Below are 17,891 nucleotides of genomic sequence, written 5' to 3'. Positions count from 1 at the left end.
GAGCAGCTTTCAGCTCAAAGCCGCCCAGTGTGTATGCCCCAGTGATGAGCGGTGATAGCTGCTGCGCGCTCCCGCAACATCACCGGGAAAGCCGTTCATCTGCTGCTTATACAAGGAGATGAGCGGCTTTCAGGACGGCTTTGCATAGCGCTCCGCTATGCAACGCCATCCTCCCCCCTCCGTCGGGGCAGGGGGAAAGCCGTTCAATGTGTATGCACTGAGCGGCTTTCCCCGCATTGATGAATGCGATCATTGCTGGGCATACACACTGGGCATAGTCGCCCTTAGTCGCTTTAGACAGCTCTGTCATCTACACTGTAAGCTTGACCAGTAGTCCTGAGAATGAAAGCCTATGAACTGTAGTACTGCTAATGCAGTGTCACTGATGCACTGCACAATCACTGGCACCTTCTGAATGGATAGTTTGAATTTGCAGGCTATCCCCACTGTATGAGCCTAAAATACTGGAACGGTTTATCCAAGGGAATGTCAGTGATAGTTCTAGGTTGGTACCCAATGAATTTGTACTTTATGTACACAAGACACTACAGGGTTAATTTACTAAGATTAGAGTTCTATTAATGGGATGTTGCCCATAGCAACCAATCAGATTCTACTTATTTATTTAATACCTTCTAGAAGATCATGAATAGAATCTGATTGATTGGTTGCTATGGGCATTTTCAGTAGAACTCCCATCTTAGTAAATGTACCCCTACACCTGGTGCACACTGCACAAAGACACCTATGGCCCTTTCTTTGTGATAAGAGCACAAATCAGAATAAGAAACTATTACCGACTGTCCAGAAACCTAGCATTGTTTCCAGGCACAGCCTTCATATGCTGCCTGAGTAACTGCTTACTGGAGTGTTGTCTACATAACCGCACTCTGTGCTTCTGTACAGTGGGCAATAGGCACGGAAGGAAGTTCAGCCTCTGCTTGTCCACTGAGTAAAAGAAAAGACATGGGCATGTGCCTTTTGAAAATGGGAGTGTTTGGTTATATTCAGGTATTTTTTATTTTGTTCATATTAGAGAATGCCTTATCCACAATGCGAGACCAGAAGCATTTTGGATAACGGTTTATTCTGTATTTCAGAATATTTTAATATTTCAGTAAGATATCTTGCGGTTTCTTGCATTTATGTTGCACCAACACGTCAAGCACACAAATATTTTTTGTTTGCGCATGAAACAAGGTTTGCGTACCATATCAGGCACTGAATTTGCCTGATTAGTAGCGCCCCCAGTAGCGCCAGTTACATATGGCGCCCCCAGTAGCGCCAGTTACATATGGCGCCCCCAGTAGAGCCAGTTACATATTGTGCCCCCAGTAGAGCCAGTTACATATCGCGCCCCTAGTAGAGCCAGTTACATATCGCGCCCCTAGTTGAGCCAGTTACATATCACGCCCCTAGTAGAGCCAGTTACATATCACGCCCCCAGTAGAGCCAGTTACATATCACGCCCCCAGTAGCGCCAGTTACATATCGCGCCCCCAGTAGAGCCAGTTACATATCGTGCCCCTAGTAGAGCCAGTTACATATCGCGCCCCTAGTAGAGCCAGTTACATATCGCGCCCCTAGTAGAGCCAGTTACATATCGCGCCCCCAGTAGCGCCAGTTACATATCGCGCCCCCAGTAGAGCCAGTTACATATCACGCCCCTAGTAGAGCCAGTTACATATCGCGCCCCCAGTAGAGCCAGTTACATATCGCGCCCCTAGTAGAGCCAGTTACATATCGTGCCCCTAGTAGAGCCAGTTATATATCGCGCCCCTAGTAGAGCCAGTTACATATTGCGCCCCTAGTAGAGCCAGTTACATATCGCGCCCCTAGTAGAGCCAGTTACATATCGCGCCCCTAGTAGAGCCAGTTACATATCGCGCCCCTAGTAGAGCCAGTTACATATCGTGCCCCTAGTAGAGCCAGTTACATATCGCGCCCCTAGTAGAGCCAGTTACATATCGCGCCCCTAGTAGAGCCAGTTACATATCGCGCCCCTAGTAGAGCCAGTTACATATCACGCCCCCAGTAGAGCCAGTTACATATGACGCCCCCAGTAGCGCCAGTTACATATCACGCCCCCAGTAGCGCCACTTGCAGATCGTGCTTTCTGCTAAAAAAAAAGTACATTCCGGAAACTGGTTTTAGGAGTAATTTGGATGACTGATATCTGGATAAAGGATATGCAACCTGTACTACAAATGTGCCCCCAATGTAAATCTGGATTTGGTTTGAGACCGTTTCCATTCATAGCACTACGTGACTTCAAAGGTGATCTGTGTAGTGTTTCCAGATTGTATTTATGGCCTTTATTAGGGATAACTCTTTAAGTCCTATTTGAAATGATTGATGTTCCTGAAACACCTTACATGGAGTCATCATTGAATGCATGGCTCCGTCTAGACAAAGGGGCTTATTTTCTTTGAAGAGCTGCAGCTAACCAGTGTTTTTGCCCACAATACTATTTAAGCTACAACGGAGCAAAGGCCATTTGTTCCAACATCAGATCGTAAGCTCCTTGAGCCAGATTCAGTGTACACACTGGAAAACAAGTTTTTTTTTTAAATGAAGGACAGAATGATCATGTTCCATCTTCCATTCACATTATTATTATAAGTCGCTTATGATATTGCTGGGTGTTGTGTGCATCAGAACTAGTGACCGCGGGAGTTAATTACCCATATACACTCTGAGCGATGTGGGCGATTTGACGGCAAATTGAACCAGCACCACTCCAATGTTTACCCAACCTCTGTGCAAAACATATTTGCAGATGATGTGGGGCTTTGAAAATCAGCCATTTACATAATTAACTACACAAATTATAAAAAAATATAGATGAAATCTCCAGTAAACAGAACTAGATAGGACTTGGGAAGACTCCGAGACCATGTCAGTCGTTATGAGCATTACTGACCCATTCTTTTTAACCTTTTCCTTCATTTTAGAAATGGCTCTAGAGACGTGTGTTGCGTTATTACACTTTACTGAAGCTGGATATTATATACTAAAAATGGTTAAAAGTCCTTCAAAATTACGGCTTAGTCCCTCTCTGCTCCTACCACCAATCTCTGTCTTCACAGCTCCCTCTCTCCCTATCCAGCAGGTTTGAAACTGATCATTTTGCCTTTACTTTCTGTGAAGGAGTAACTTTTTTTCTTTTGAGTGGCATCTAGTGGTCCCTGGTGGTACTACACCTCAGCTGAGGAGTTTTTACCATATATATAAGTAGAAGCCATGCAATCATCTTTGGATCCGTCACTAAACATATATTACCAGCATGGCAGCTCTCACCAACCATGTTTTTATTCTTTTTTCCATTAAACATGTCCACAAACCGAAGGAAAAAAAAAACCCCATGAGAATGCATTGTTTTGGATAATATTCAGCTTTTTGATGCCTTTAAAGTTCATACAAGTAAATTTCCTTTTATGATCTGATTAGTAAGGGCTCTGTGCTGGCTAAGTGATTCTTGTCCTTCTTAGTCCAAGCTCTAAGTGCTTTGCTGTGTTTCACTGCAGGTCTTTGCTGGACATGTTTGCAGTCATAACTATAAAAGTTTATTTTGGGGGGGGGGGGGGGGGAATAAACCCGTAGGCCAGTTTCAGAGGTGACCCAAAACAAGGAGCCAGAGAGGGGAACCCTCCTGACATGAGACAGAAATGGCAAAAGTGCTTATAAATAGATTGCGTTGGGGGATAAAGTAAGTGGCAGGGTGAGGGGCTCTTTGAAGCTTTCAGAGGAAGACAATCCAGAGATAATAAATAGCAGAGTGAGCGTCTCCGCGGGGAGAGATTCTCACAAACAACATTATTATTGAACGCTCAATCCATTGCCAAATCCATCTCATTAGTGACAACAACCTGCAGCCGAGAGAATCCTGAGGTCTGGGAGATTTTCCTGCTCCCAAGTCTGTGCTAGCAGAACGGCAGCCGCTTTCCCGGAACATCCAGTGACCGGATCGCCATTACAGCTCGGCCTTATGTTGAAAAATTACAGCTCCTATTCAAATTGCGGATCGGGTATATTTAAAGAAGGATTGAGTCGTGCTCCCTGGAGGTGGATAACCGGCATCGGGCTATATCACAATGGGCTTGTAATGCAGACACTCACTAGGACCGCCAGTTTGTTCGAATGATGTACAATAAAAATGAGAGAATAGAATATTTATTACTTTTAGGGGGACATTCGGTTAGCCATGGGGTTCAGAAAGAGCTGGGTATAGTTAGAGGGGTAAGCAAAAACAATAAAGGTATTCTTCGCTCAATAAACACACACACCCCCTCACACACACACACACACCCTCTCGCCAGTGTACCCAGTTTAAAAGGAATCTTGCAAATCCACTTTTTGAACTGAGTGAATTTATTTGTTTTTTAAATGTAAAAATGCTGTGCCTATGCTTTATAGGGTTGTATATGTATTTTTCTTTGTGTATTACATTTCCCGCTTACATTTTGCTCGTTCTCCCTCATTCCAGGGAGGTTAGCGTCTGAGTTTTTATAAAACTGATGTCATGGCGGTTTGGTCAATTGATATTGGCAATGAATGAGTGATGCCACAGGCCGTCTATCAGTCAGGATCCCAGTCTGCTCCTTAGATTAAGTCCGGGAGGGGTAAAGAGGTCTTGGTAACTGTAATGAGCACAGGCAGAGTGAGGCACGAGGTCAGAGCGCCGGCTGTATTGGATTCAGATTCATAAGTTAATTGAGGGCAGAGAACCCCCTCCTAACTGCTCTCACCGCAGATCAATAACCATAAATATCTCTCCCAAAGGACACTACTCCACCTCCCATCTGTACCTTCCCAGCACACAGCTAGAGCCTGACCTACAGGTGTAAGACCTAATCACTCCAGCGCAATGCACTGTACTTGCCTGCATGCTGGATACATGGCAGCTGGTTTACATGTTTCACTTCACATGTACATATGTTACAGGTGTATTTATCCGTAAATATTCCATACACAAACTTCTGGTCTGCTGCGTGTTCTTGTCTGAGTTGGGGAACAGTGAATGTCTGTGGGAGTGTTAGAATGTGGATGTGATGATGGATGTCTGTGTTTGGTGGTTCCCGTATGATTTGGATGGGGTGAAGGACACCCTAGGATTAGTGTGCACAGGCATGTTTCTGTCCCTCACTGATTGGCAAGGTTACTGCTGAGAGACTGCAGCTTTCCCAGCTGATTTGATTAGACCTCCAGCTTTATCCCTTCCCCAGCCCCCTCCACCCAGCACCTCCTGATCCTTTTAGCACAGACCCTCACTCCAATAACCATTGCAGCATCTTGTGCTCTCTTTTCAAGCTCAATTCTAACATCTCACAAGGCAGATTAGGAAACTCTCAGAGAGGATTAGCAGGCGATAGCAAAACAAGCACCGTGACACTCCCTTTCAGCCTTTTTAAACACCCATGTCATTCTATTTTATAGCTTTCCAAATCCCAAGGGAGGAAGATACGATTACATATAGTACACAAACACCAAAACAATTACAATCCCATCCTGTATTACAACCGCTGCTTAAATGGACTTTCACAGTAGCAACCCTAAACAAATCGTTTAACATTTGTGTGTTGGGCCAAAGAAGCAAACAAGAAACGATGTCCTGCTTGTTCCTCCATACCAAAGGGTCTCTGCAACTATGGGACCAAGCTTCTGCCTACGTTTAGGGGTAACAGTCCCATGAAGGCACTTAGTGACTAGTGTATTTGCTAGTTTGTTCGCCCACCCAACAGAGATGCACCACAATAGTAGTGATCATAGGTCCTTATTCAGGTTCATTCGCATGGGGCCAATGTTTTCTCTTTGCGCATGTGCTGGGTGTGTGCCACCATGGAGAACAAAATTCGCTGGGTGCACGCATCCATCCTTGTGAGGTTGGGGGGGGAATTAGTATATGGGAATGCCCAGCCTTTCATGGTCCAGATGTCAGCTGCCCGCCCACTACCCTCAGAATTCTCTGGATAACCTTAGATCTGTGTGCACGGTCCACATCATATGATGGTCGCCGACCGTGGCACCCTGGGGGACTTACAGGGGTGCCCTGGGTTGGTGATCCAGGACCAATTCAAGGTTTTTTTATGTCCATTATAATAGTCAAATTGTGGACCAATAGAAGTGAATCCTGTCCATTACCACATAACTGATCCTAAGGATGAGATATAGACACAATTTATTTAAATTAATATTTGTTTTTGACTTTCTCAATAAGAAACCTTTAGCCTAGGGGTGCTGCGAAAACGTTTGATGCTTCGGGGTGCTGTGATTCAAAAACTTTGGGAACCCCTGGGATATGTACTAAACCTCGGGGAATGACCGTGGAGAGATATAAAGGATCAGCCGATCAACTGCTGACTGCACAATTACCGACTGTTAAAAAAATGACAACTGATTGGTTGATGCTGTTTATCTCCACTTAATCACTTGTTAAACGATAATACATCCCACTCCCTGTTTAGTGTCCTTCTCATATCCGCCTTCCCCCAATTCACACATGCATGTGCGGACCGTAACAAAAAAACACATCCAAAAAGAAATGCAGTAAATTAAAAATACAAAAATCTGCTAGGATTGGCCATACTCTTACTGGCTGATAGAAGGTGGGCATGTATGCTGTCTTCCTTGCACAATCCTAGCAATCAAAGCATGCCGCCAGATAGGACACGCCTGCTTCAGGTGGATTTATGGAACCCAGCGTGTGGTGGGTGCTTGTCCAGAAACTATTGATGACAGGCGTGGTGCAGACCTTCGAACCATTAGCGGGATAGACTTCCACATGCAGTCCCATGGATTGTCAATATACCTGGGTGAAGTAGGTAGTCTGCCGCAGCTAAATGGCAAAGCAAATACTGTAGGAGACTATATAATTACCACTTGACTAGAAGTAAAGCTCTAGAAGGCACGTTAAGCAATGAGTCCTGCACATTTGATCTTGGAGCTCCTTCTGTGTGTCTGCAGCTCTGTGTCGTGCTGTTGGACTGAGATGATCATTGACCATCAGAAAATTCCTACCTGGGAGCTCCTGAGAAAGGAGTGATTGTGGTATGAGCCTCCCTTTAACCTGACTCTGATCATAGTACACACTGTATAAACCTGGCCAATAGAGCAAGAGGCTCTTTCTTTCTGATAAATGCTTGTATCTGCAATAGTCAGTTTGTTCCTCCTGCCGAGCTCCCAGGGCCTACAATTACAGGCTGTTTTCATTGAATATGAGAGCAGCACTGCAGGAATATCTACCCTGACCCAGCCCACCTGACCCTAGACAATGTAGTGCTGCTTAATATAGAGGACCATGTCTGTGATGATTTTATTAGTAGGCTTCTCTTCCTACTAGAGTAGTACAATCACAGGCTGTTCAGTGCCCTAGGAGCAAATCACTGAAAGCAGAACAAGAAGTTAGTCTTGCTGATGCCTTCTTTCTTTACTTTCACTAGGATAGCTGTACTGATCTCCCACTGACTGTTCAATGCCCATTTGGCACACGTTGAGTAGCAGAATCTGGAAAGCAACTCTCCGTTCTCCTACTATTCTTATGCTAGAGATGTATCAGTTTAAGGTACTTATGTAGTAGCCGGGCGCCCAATTTACATACGTAAGCTTGCAGAAGGAAATCGCATCGCATGTCCCATTTTAGTGCCATGCGATGGGATGCGATGCGATCCCAGTACTTCATATGCATACAGTACTGATGTATGCATATAAAGTACCGTCGCTTTGCTTTGTGAATAAACTTAAGCTACGTAAATAGCGTAGTCAGTCAGAAGTTGCGTAAGTGCTCCCGGTCCCTCCATTCTGAGGTGATAAGGTGTCAGTGATGGATGCTACTCAGAGCTCTTCCACTGTTTCAGTGACTGGTGCCCACAGCAGCATGGCAGGTGAGCAGATGTTGATGTTTCACCCTGCCGACATCAGAGGAGGAGGCGTTGGTGTTTTTTACAAGAAAAAACATTTGCTGCCAGTTACGCAAATTGGAGGACCTGGACTGGTGGTGTAGGTCAGTGAGACCCTGTTTTCCAAAATAAAGTATGCAGTCGGAAAGATGCTGCCCCAGCAATGGGTGTTCGGTGGCATATGCAGGGAGACAGGAGCCTGCTTCCTCACAGCCGTAGAAAGGAGAGACGCCACCACCTTATGGCTGCCATCACTGCGAATGTTGCCCCCGGCTCCATTATATACAGTGACTGCTGGAGAGCGTATTATACGGAGGAACTACAGGAGGCCGGCTAGGAACACTGCAGGGTCAACCACAGATACATTTTTGTGGACCCTGAATCTGGGGTACACACGCAGAATATTGAAAGGATGTGGGGGGCCGCAAAATGGCGCAATAAGAAACACAGAGACACTGCAAGACAGCACTTAAATTCATATCTGCAGGAGTTTATGTGGAGGAGAAGTGTGGGTGTAGAAAACACTTTTGAAAGTATTTTATATGCACTAACCCTCCTGCCGAAGGGTACTCCAGTGACCTCTGATACCCCTTTTCCACTTGCAGTCCCGGGTCATACCCGGGAATATGTTCCCCGATGCTTCCCGGGACACTACCCAGGAATGTACCCTTTCACACTGCAGTCAGACCTGGGATCAACCCGGGACAGCCCCATTCACACTGATCCCGGGAAATCCCGGGTGACTGCCTGTCACACCCCTTCCGGCACAGCTCCAGGCTCCTCAGCGGCACAGGTTCGGTTTTTACGGTCCGGCGTTCCGGAATTTGCTCCGGTGCCAGTTTTTCCTGGGCTGCCCACAGCCACACGAGCCGCTATCAGCAGCAGAGGACGTATAGCGGTGGCTGCAGCTCGCCATGAGTTGTCTCTCCCCCTGAGGGTGTGCGCTCCATGCTGCTCGGACAACGGGCGCCGCCTGGGTCTCTGGCTGGCCAATGTGCAGAGCTGGTGCACGGAGTAGCAGCTATCAGCAGCAGCAGATTCTGGGGTAGCGTAAAAGTCCCACGGGACCATTCACACTGACCGTATCCCGTGTTGATTCCGGGTCCTACCCAGGTCAGGACCTGGGTAGAGATCCCGGATTGCTGAACACGGGATATTCCTCAAAGACCCTTTCACACTGCACTAAAACCCAGGTTGATGTGCGTTCATGTGCAAAATCCCGGGATATTTTTGCAAGTGGAAAAGGGGTATTAGTGACTGGCTTTTTTTCATAATCTTCATTATTGTTCGTAATATTGTACTTTATTATTATTATATTTACTTTTCTTGATGTATTTGTGATTCTTCTTATATTTAATCATTATCTTTGCTATTGTTACTTATGTCATGAGTACTCGTTATCTTAATCATTATTCACTAAATTTACAGTTTGATGTTAACATGTGTCCACATTACTGTCTCAGATGTGTTGTATGGCTGCTGTGAATGTGTTCCTGAAACCACCCCACTATCCACGCCACCCCGAAGCGTGGCGAGCGGCAGCGGAACGTGTCCTCCCGAATTTTTAATACCCCCACTATCCACGTCAGCGTGGAGATGTTTTTATACAGTGTGGTGAGCCACCGAGCCAGAAGCGTTGCGAGCGGCGGCGGATCGTGTCCTCCCGAATTTTTAATACCCCCACTATCCACGTCGGCATGGAGATGATTTTATATAGTGTGGCGAGCCACCGAGCCCGAAGCATGGCGAGCGGCGGCGGCGGAACGCGTCCTCCCGAATTTTTCATACCCCCACTATTCACGTTGGTGTGGAGTTGATTTTATATAGTGTGGCGAGAGCAGTGAGCCACCGAGCCCGAAGCGTGGCAGGCAGACGCAGATTACTTTTCCTCCCGGGGCTCGCCACGCTGTATAAAATAAACTCCACTCTGACGTGGATAGTGCGGGTATGAAAAAATCGGGAGGACGCGTTCAGAGGCCGATCGCCACGCTTCGGAGTGGGGGAATGCTGCGCTGAAAAGGGCTAGAGGTGCCGTGGATAGTTGTGGGGTGTAAGGGATAGAGGGGGTGTGGATAGTGGGGGGGGGGGGGGTGTAGAAATTATAGTATAGTTAATGCCTCATCGTGTACTAAAAAATTGCATGCAATCACATGCGATTTTACTGAAGGTGCAATGACATGTGATGAGATAATTATGCGGGAAAAGAGCAGTGAATAAATTAGTTAGTAACATCGCATCTCACATAAAGTATAAAAGGCGGGAAAAGAGCATTGCATCGCATGCATCTTATAACACTAAAACGGGTTCTGCGATGCGATAATCTTACGGAGAATAGCTCACGAAGCAAACTGCTTAGTGGGCGCCCGGGTACTACAATAAGTAGCCATTTTTATTATGCAGCAACAATAATAAGAAATACAGTCCTGGTGCATTTTAATAATTGGTGCATGATTATTTTACCCTCTTTTGGGGTTTTACACATTCATTGCTCTTGTTATGATATTCAGTTCCGAGTCCATTCATTTAGCGTGTTTTAACCGTCCTGTTACTACCTGAGGGTGTTCTTTTTTTTTTTTTTCTTGTAGCTTGAGGATCAAAAATATGCACCATTGGGGGTTATCGCAAAGGGAAAATACATTAGGGTTGATCCTATTATATGCAAAGGGTGCAAGGTGCCATTGCAGCAGTGTTTAAAATCCAGCACCCAATTTTGCACCCTTCGGGGGTAGGTATCAACCTGAATTTACACAGGCTTGCTGTCATATGGGGCATCAAGCACTTTTGTGCAAATTCAGGCCACCGTAAAATACAGCCACTAGCGCGATGAATCGTACCCACAAATTCATTGCAGTAGGTGAGTTTTTCCACGTGTTAACCATGCTGCTATTTGAATATAGTAGGTATTGAAGGTAAAGGGGAGGGAGGGTATGGATCCGCACAGACTAGTACATGGTTTTTATTATCATGTGAAAAGCATCGAAAGAACCAATATGCTGGACTACTCCTATAACATCGAGGTAGTCTTGGATTGGTGGTGCGCCCAACACATTCAGTATTTGTAACTGAGTAAAGGGAGGTGTTTGCGAGAAGCAAACCAAAAGACAAATGTGCCTTTTTGGGCGCACTCTTTATTGTATAAATTAGATATGATTTTTACATTAAAACGTAACTTTTAATGGGCTTCTTATGCTAAAATATTGTGAGTATTCATCATTTTATGGTCAGTCGTTTTAATACATAATTAACTGCCAATCAAAAAAATTCACAAAAAAATCACATATAACATTAGGATACCACATAGACAAACAAACATTTAAGAGACATACTATGCTACTAGCTTGTCCTGATGTCCATCATAGTATTTCTGTGATATTTGAAATCATATTGGTATAATACCAATTATTCTAGTTATACAATCAGAAGATATAGTAAATGTTATTATTAATTGCCTTAGCAAAGAATGTCAAAGATATCAACTGATGGCTCAGCCGCTTCAGCCCGGACCATAACTCTTGCTCATTAGATTGAAACACCAAATAACTTGCTGTCCCTTATGGTCAGATGGGGAGGGGAGGTATCACTAGAGGGTGATAAAAATATTACAGATGAAGACGGGAAAAATCCCTAAGTGGTCATAAGAGATCAATAGAGAAATATATACGGAAAATTGTAAGAAAAAAGACCCCCGTGAATAGTACTCCTCCAACCGGTGGCTCCTGTGTATCTGCTGTTCATACACCCGTCTAAATTACCAGCCAGTCAGTTCACCAGGAGTCTCCTCTCTGGTCAATGAACTGGCCCCATCCAGGCACTGCTGGAATATGGCCTATAAAGGGGTATAGGTAACCTGTTGGACTGAGTGTTGAGTGAGATTATCAGGTTGGTTGTTGTAATGGAGTTAGGGTACAGTACACTTCTGCTTTCGATTTCAGCTTCGTGAGTCCCCCTGGTGCTTTTCAGTATTGCAGGGAGACACTACGGGCTGAGTAGATGAGAGAGTGTTTTGAAAAGAGTGAATCCCAGTATTAAGTAGTCAGTTGACCGATTCATTGGGCTTCTGCTTTCAGAGATCTGCAAGCATCGAATCTCCGATGAGAGAGTCCCAAATGAATGGCTGCCTAACTGACATTTAATTGTAAGATATAAAAGTAGGCTAGAGATAAGATTGAAATAGAGAGGATGAAAAGAAAAGAATTTTTTGTTGAAAGGTAAATTAAACAATGATAATCACCTGCAAATAATAAATGCTGTTGTTCTCTAGAAAGTTGAAATCCAGCACATCTACGGATCTCCCCGTGTGTACTGGATGTCAGCCGATCGGTTATTACTCCCTTGTTTAGATAGATTATCCCCTAGGGGGTATAGCAAGTACAATGGTTTATAATCAATGATCTATTATTCTGGTGATAGATCTGTGCTTTATATCAACAATGAATACAGTGTAACCTCTATGCATATGTTCTGACAGAAAGTATCCTTCTCCTGAGAAATGTTACATTTAAACATTTGCTGATACTTGTATGTATTTATATTGAGTAACTGTTTTAGAGGGAGAATCAATGAGTACACAGTTATATATCAAAACGGCATATACATATATTATGATGTCTGGAGTTTTCACTGTAACCACACAAGTTTGAAACCAAAGGAAAACAGTATATACTGCTATTAAAATTAACAAACCAAAGAGACAATCAATGAATCATATTGAACCAATTGCTGCAGAATTATACTGCCGGCCATCTCCCAGATGCTGCAAGGAGGATGATTACATCTGTTGGCACTAATTTTGCCAGATGTAAAGTAATGGGTTAAACCCAAAACTTTAGCTATCAGTGTGTAGAAATTAAATTCCGCTCACATGCACGTGCAAAAACATATGTGAGTTAGATCATTAGTCAAATCGACATAGACACACTGTTAGTACCAATGCTCAACCATAATATCTAAATGCATATAGGGACGCACTCTAAATGCAGACTGTAGCGCAGAGAAAGGGGAGACTAGATGGAACAGTGTAACACACTGAGTGTGACTGTGCGGTGTATCGCGCTCGCAAGCTCAGCTGAGTTGCGGCGCTGGTTACCTCCCGTCTGCGCTTGTAATTCTCAGCCGGGAACAGCGTCTGCAGGGTGCAGCGTCTTGCGGTGTGGGAGGCAGAGGATGGTCCTAGCAGCGTCTGGCGATGTGAGAGGCAGAGGATGGTCCTAGCGTTGGCGGCTGGCGGTGGCGGGGACGCGTTTCGCCTGGGGCTTCCTCAGTCCGCCATCTTGCTTGTGGGCTCCTGCCCACTTCTTATCTCAGGTCTCCACATTAGCCATTGGTGGAGAGCTGTGATTGACATCAACTTAAGCCTGTCCGTTTATGGCTCAGCGCGTATTGGCTTGAACCTTATTGAATGAAGAATACTTTTTAGCAGTGCAGTGACACTGTTGTATTAGTTAAATAACTATATATCCACGAATAGTTCTAATCCTGCTCTAGATATTTAGAGTTATAACCCTTAAATGGATTAACACTTGAAGAAAAAGGGGCTCCAGTGTGGTGGTGAGTGACGTATATTGAGATTAATCTCAATTGTAGTTGAAGCTGTAGTTCTCAGATTTTATCTGTTAACATACCATTGCTCATATATTGTGTTGTCTGCGCAATAGTTTGGTCGATATGATAGATGATATCATCACACCTGTCAGCTTTGCTGAAAAACATAATAGGACATAGAGACTCAGAAATTACTTATTATGATGGTAGATATAATTTCTACCTAGGAATAACTTGATAGGTCAAATCGCATGCTGGGGTCTGATATTAACAGATCATATATATAACTACTTCCGGATGAGATCGAATTCGATCTCATCCGGAAGTAGTTATATATATGATCTGTTAATATCAGACCCCAGCATGCGATTTGACCTATCAAGTTATTCCTAGGTAGAAATTATATCTACCATCATAATAAGTAATTTCTGAGTCTCTATGTCCTATTATGTTTTTCAGCAAAGCTGACAGGTGTGATGATATCATCTATCATATCGACCAAACTATTGCGCAGACAACACAATATATGAGCAATGGTATGTTAACAGATAAAATCTGAGAACTACAGCTTCAACTACAATTGAGATTAATCTCAATATACGTCACTCACCACCACACTGGAGCCCCTTTTTCTTCAAGTGTTAATCCATTTAAGGGTTATAACTCTAAATATCTAGAGCAGGATTAGAACTATTCGTGGATATATAGTTATTTAACTAATACAACAGTGTCACTGCACTGCTAAAAAGTATTCTTCATTCAATAAGGTTCAAGCCAATACGCGCTGAGCCATAAACGGACAGGCTTAAGTTGATGTCAATCACAGCTCTCCACCAATGGCTAATGTGGAGACCTGAGATAAGAAGTGGGCAGGAGCCCACAAGCAAGATGGCGGACTGAGGAAGCCCCAGGCGAAACGCGTCCCCGCCACCGCCAGCCGCCAACGCTAGGACCATCCTCTGCCTCTCACATCGCCAGACGCTGCTAGGACCATCCTCTGCCTCCCACACCGCAAGACGCTGCACCCTGCAGACGCTGTTCCCGGCTGAGAATTACAAGCGCAGACGGGAGGTAACCAGCGCCGCAACTCAGCTGAGCTTGCGAGCGCGATACACCGCACAGTCACACTCAGTGTGTTACACTGTTCCATCTAGTCTCCCCTTTCTCTGCGCTACAGTCTGCATTTAGAGTGCGTCCCTATATGCATTTAGATATTATGGTTGAGCATTGGTACTAACAGTGTGTCTATGTCGATTTGACTAATGATCTAACTCACATATGTTTTTGCACGTGCATGTGAGCGGAATTTAATTTCTACACACTGATAGCTAAAGTTTTGGGTTTAACCCATTACTTTACATCTGGCAAAATTAGTGCCAACAGATGTAATCATCCTCCTTGCAGCATCTGGGAGATGGCCGGCAGTATAATTCTGCAGCAATTGGTTCAATATGATTCATTGATTGTCTCTTTGGTTTGTTAATTTTAATAGCAGTATATACTGTTTTCTTTTGGTTTCAAACTTGTGTGGTTACAGTGAAAACTCCAGACATCATAATATATGTATATGCCGTTTTGATATATAACTGTGTACTCATTGATTCTCCCTCTAAAACAGTTACTCAATATAAATACATACAAGTATCAGCAAATGTTTAAATGTAACATTTCTCAGGAGAAGGATACTTTCTGTCAGAACATATGCATAGAGGTTACACTGTATTCATTGTTGATATAAAGCACAGATCTATCACCAGAATAATAGATCATTGATTATAAACCATTGTACTTGCTATACCCCCTAGGGGATAATCTATCTAAACAAGGGAGTAATAACCGATCGGCTGACATCCAGTACACACGGGGAGATCCGTAGATGTGCTGGATTTCAACTTTCTAGAGAACAACAGCATTTATTATTTGCAGGTGATTATCATTGTTTAATTTACCTTTCAACAAAAAATTCTTTTCTTTTCATCCTCTCTATTTCAATCTTATCTCTAGCCTACTTTTATATCTTACAATTAAATGTCAGTTAGGCAGCCATTCATTTGGGACTCTCTCATCGGAGATTCGATGCTTGCAGATCTCTGAAAGCAGAAGCCCAATGAATCGGTCAACTGACTACTTAATACTGGGATTCACTCTTTTCAAAACACTCTCTCATCTACTCAGCCCGTAGTGTCTCCCTGCAATACTGAAAAGCACCAGGGGGACTCACGAAGCTGAAATCGAAAGCAGAAGTGTACTGTACCCTAACTCCATTACAACAACCAACCTGATAATCTCACTCAACACTCAGTCCAACAGGTTACCTATACCCCTTTATAGGCCATATTCCAGCAGTGCCTGGATGGGGCCAGTTCATTGACCAGAGAGGAGACTCCTGGTGAACTGACTGGCTGGTAATTTAGACGGGTGTATGAACAGCAGATACACAGGAGCCACCGGTTGGAGGAGTACTATTCACGGGGGTCTTTTTTCTTACAATTTTCCGTATATATTTCTCTATTGATCTCTTATGACCACTTAGGGATTTTTCCCGTCTTCATCTGTAATATTTTTATCACCCTCTAGTGATACCTCCCCTCCCCATCTGACCATAAGGGACAGCAAGTTATTTGGTGTTTCAATCTAATGAGCAAGAGTTATGGTCCGGGCTGAAGCGGCTGAGCCATCAGTTGATATCTTTGACATTCTTTGCTAAGGCAATTAATAATAACATTTACTATATCTTCTGATTGTATAACTAGAATAATTGGTATTATACCAATATGATTTCAAATATCACAGAAATACTATGATGGACATCAGGACAAGCTAGTAGCATAGTATGTCTCTTAAATGTTTGTTTGTCTATGTGGTATCCTAATGTTATATGTGATTTTTTTGTGAATTTTTTTGATTGGCAGTTAATTATGTATTAAAACGACTGACCATAAAATGATGAATACTCACAATATTTTAGCATAAGAAGCCCATTAAAAGTTACGTTTTAATGTAAAAATCATATCTAATTTATACAATAAAGAGTGCGCCCAAAAAGGCACATTTGTCTTTTGGTTTGCTTCTCGCAAACACCTCCCTTTACTCAGGTATTGAAGGTAGTCAGTTTGCTAGTCAATGTTTGACATGTGGTCTTTACTTCCCTTTAAAGCACCTACGTCAGGCATGTCCAAACTGTGTCCCTCCAGGTGTTGTGAAACTACACATCCCAGCATGCCTTGCAATAGTTTTAGCATTCCCTAATAGCAAAACTGTGGAAAGGCATGATGGGACTTATATGGGTAGTTTTATAACAGCTGGATTGCCATAGTTTGGACATGCCTGACCTACTTCATTTATTATTTGTTATGTTCCATGTTTTAAGTGATATAATGGGCACTTCATAAGGTGTATCAACAAAAATTTACACCAGAGCTGGACTTGGTATAAACAAACGCACTTTGTAGGTGGGTGACCACTTAGTAAAACATCATAACACAAGGGTACATACTTAGAATAGAATAAAAATCCCTGCTCTACAGTATTTCTTCACTTGTAAGCACATGTTTGTTTAATACTAATAATTAGAAAGGAAATCCTCCAAAGAATTGTAATTTTATGTTTTGTTTGTTTAGTGATTTTATCACCCAAGGATTACTTTACGCTGAAGTAACCTTAAACTTTCATTAACTGTACCACAAATGGCTTTTGGACTCTGTCTCATTGTAATAACCAACGCTGTGGCAGATCAGCGCGTGTTTCTGATACCTGGTCTGTTTTAAGTGCTCCTGTGCTGTGAGGGTTGCTGGGGGCCTAGAACTCAGTCAGTGTGGGGAGGGGAGAGTAATGGAACTGCTCTTGCAATGTCCCTGGTAATAGGATAAATACAGCGCTTTACTTCAGGATGGTAAATGGGTGCAATCCAATTTCCGTGATTCCATCAGCAAAGGCTGAGCACTCTCAGCTGTCACAGGATGAAAGTTATTCTCTGCTGACCCTTCAGCCTGCTACGGAGACTCACAGGAGGTTGGACAGTTGTATAGATGAATGCCTTGCTACCCCATTCATACCTCCACTGTACTTCTTATAGCTCTGCTGTTTTCCTCTGCACCCCCCATTCACCTCGCCTACTGCTCTGTCTGCTTGGTACACTGCAACAGTCATCCCTAATATATAACTAATAGGCCTCCCTGCCTTTCTCCAGGCTTTGTTAATCCTCCCCACACCCTACTTCTCCCTCCCATTGTGCTCCCGCCTCTGATATGGCACAGCCGGTCCTGAGCTGCGATTGTGCTGGCTTTATGCTTCAGATTATACAAAGCAGATTAACCCTTCTAAACCCCTTAGATTTTAATTATTTCTGTATGTATTTATAAAATCTGCAGTCTGCTCTCGGCAGGTCCCACCTGTCCCCTCCTTCCGTCTTCCCAGTGCCCCCATTCTGTGTCCTGAATTCAGAGATGAGTGTGA

The 17,891-nt window shown here is 43.7% G+C and overlaps 1 protein-coding gene across 1 annotated transcript in view; it reads left to right on the top strand.

The window, feature by feature from the left end:
- Window positions 1-17,891, top strand: part of ACBD6 (acyl-CoA binding domain containing 6) — a 96,769-nt gene that overhangs the window by 68,047 nt on the left and 10,831 nt on the right. The gene's annotated exons all lie outside the window — the stretch shown is intronic.

This window comes from Crinia signifera, chromosome 8 (assembly GCF_055691185.1).
Source record: "Crinia signifera chromosome 8, ASM5569118v1, whole genome shotgun sequence".
Classification (NCBI taxonomy): Eukaryota; Metazoa; Chordata; class Amphibia; order Anura; family Myobatrachidae; genus Crinia; species Crinia signifera.
The sequence above is the reverse complement of the archived record's forward strand: the minus strand, read 5'-3'. Positions and strand labels throughout refer to the sequence as shown.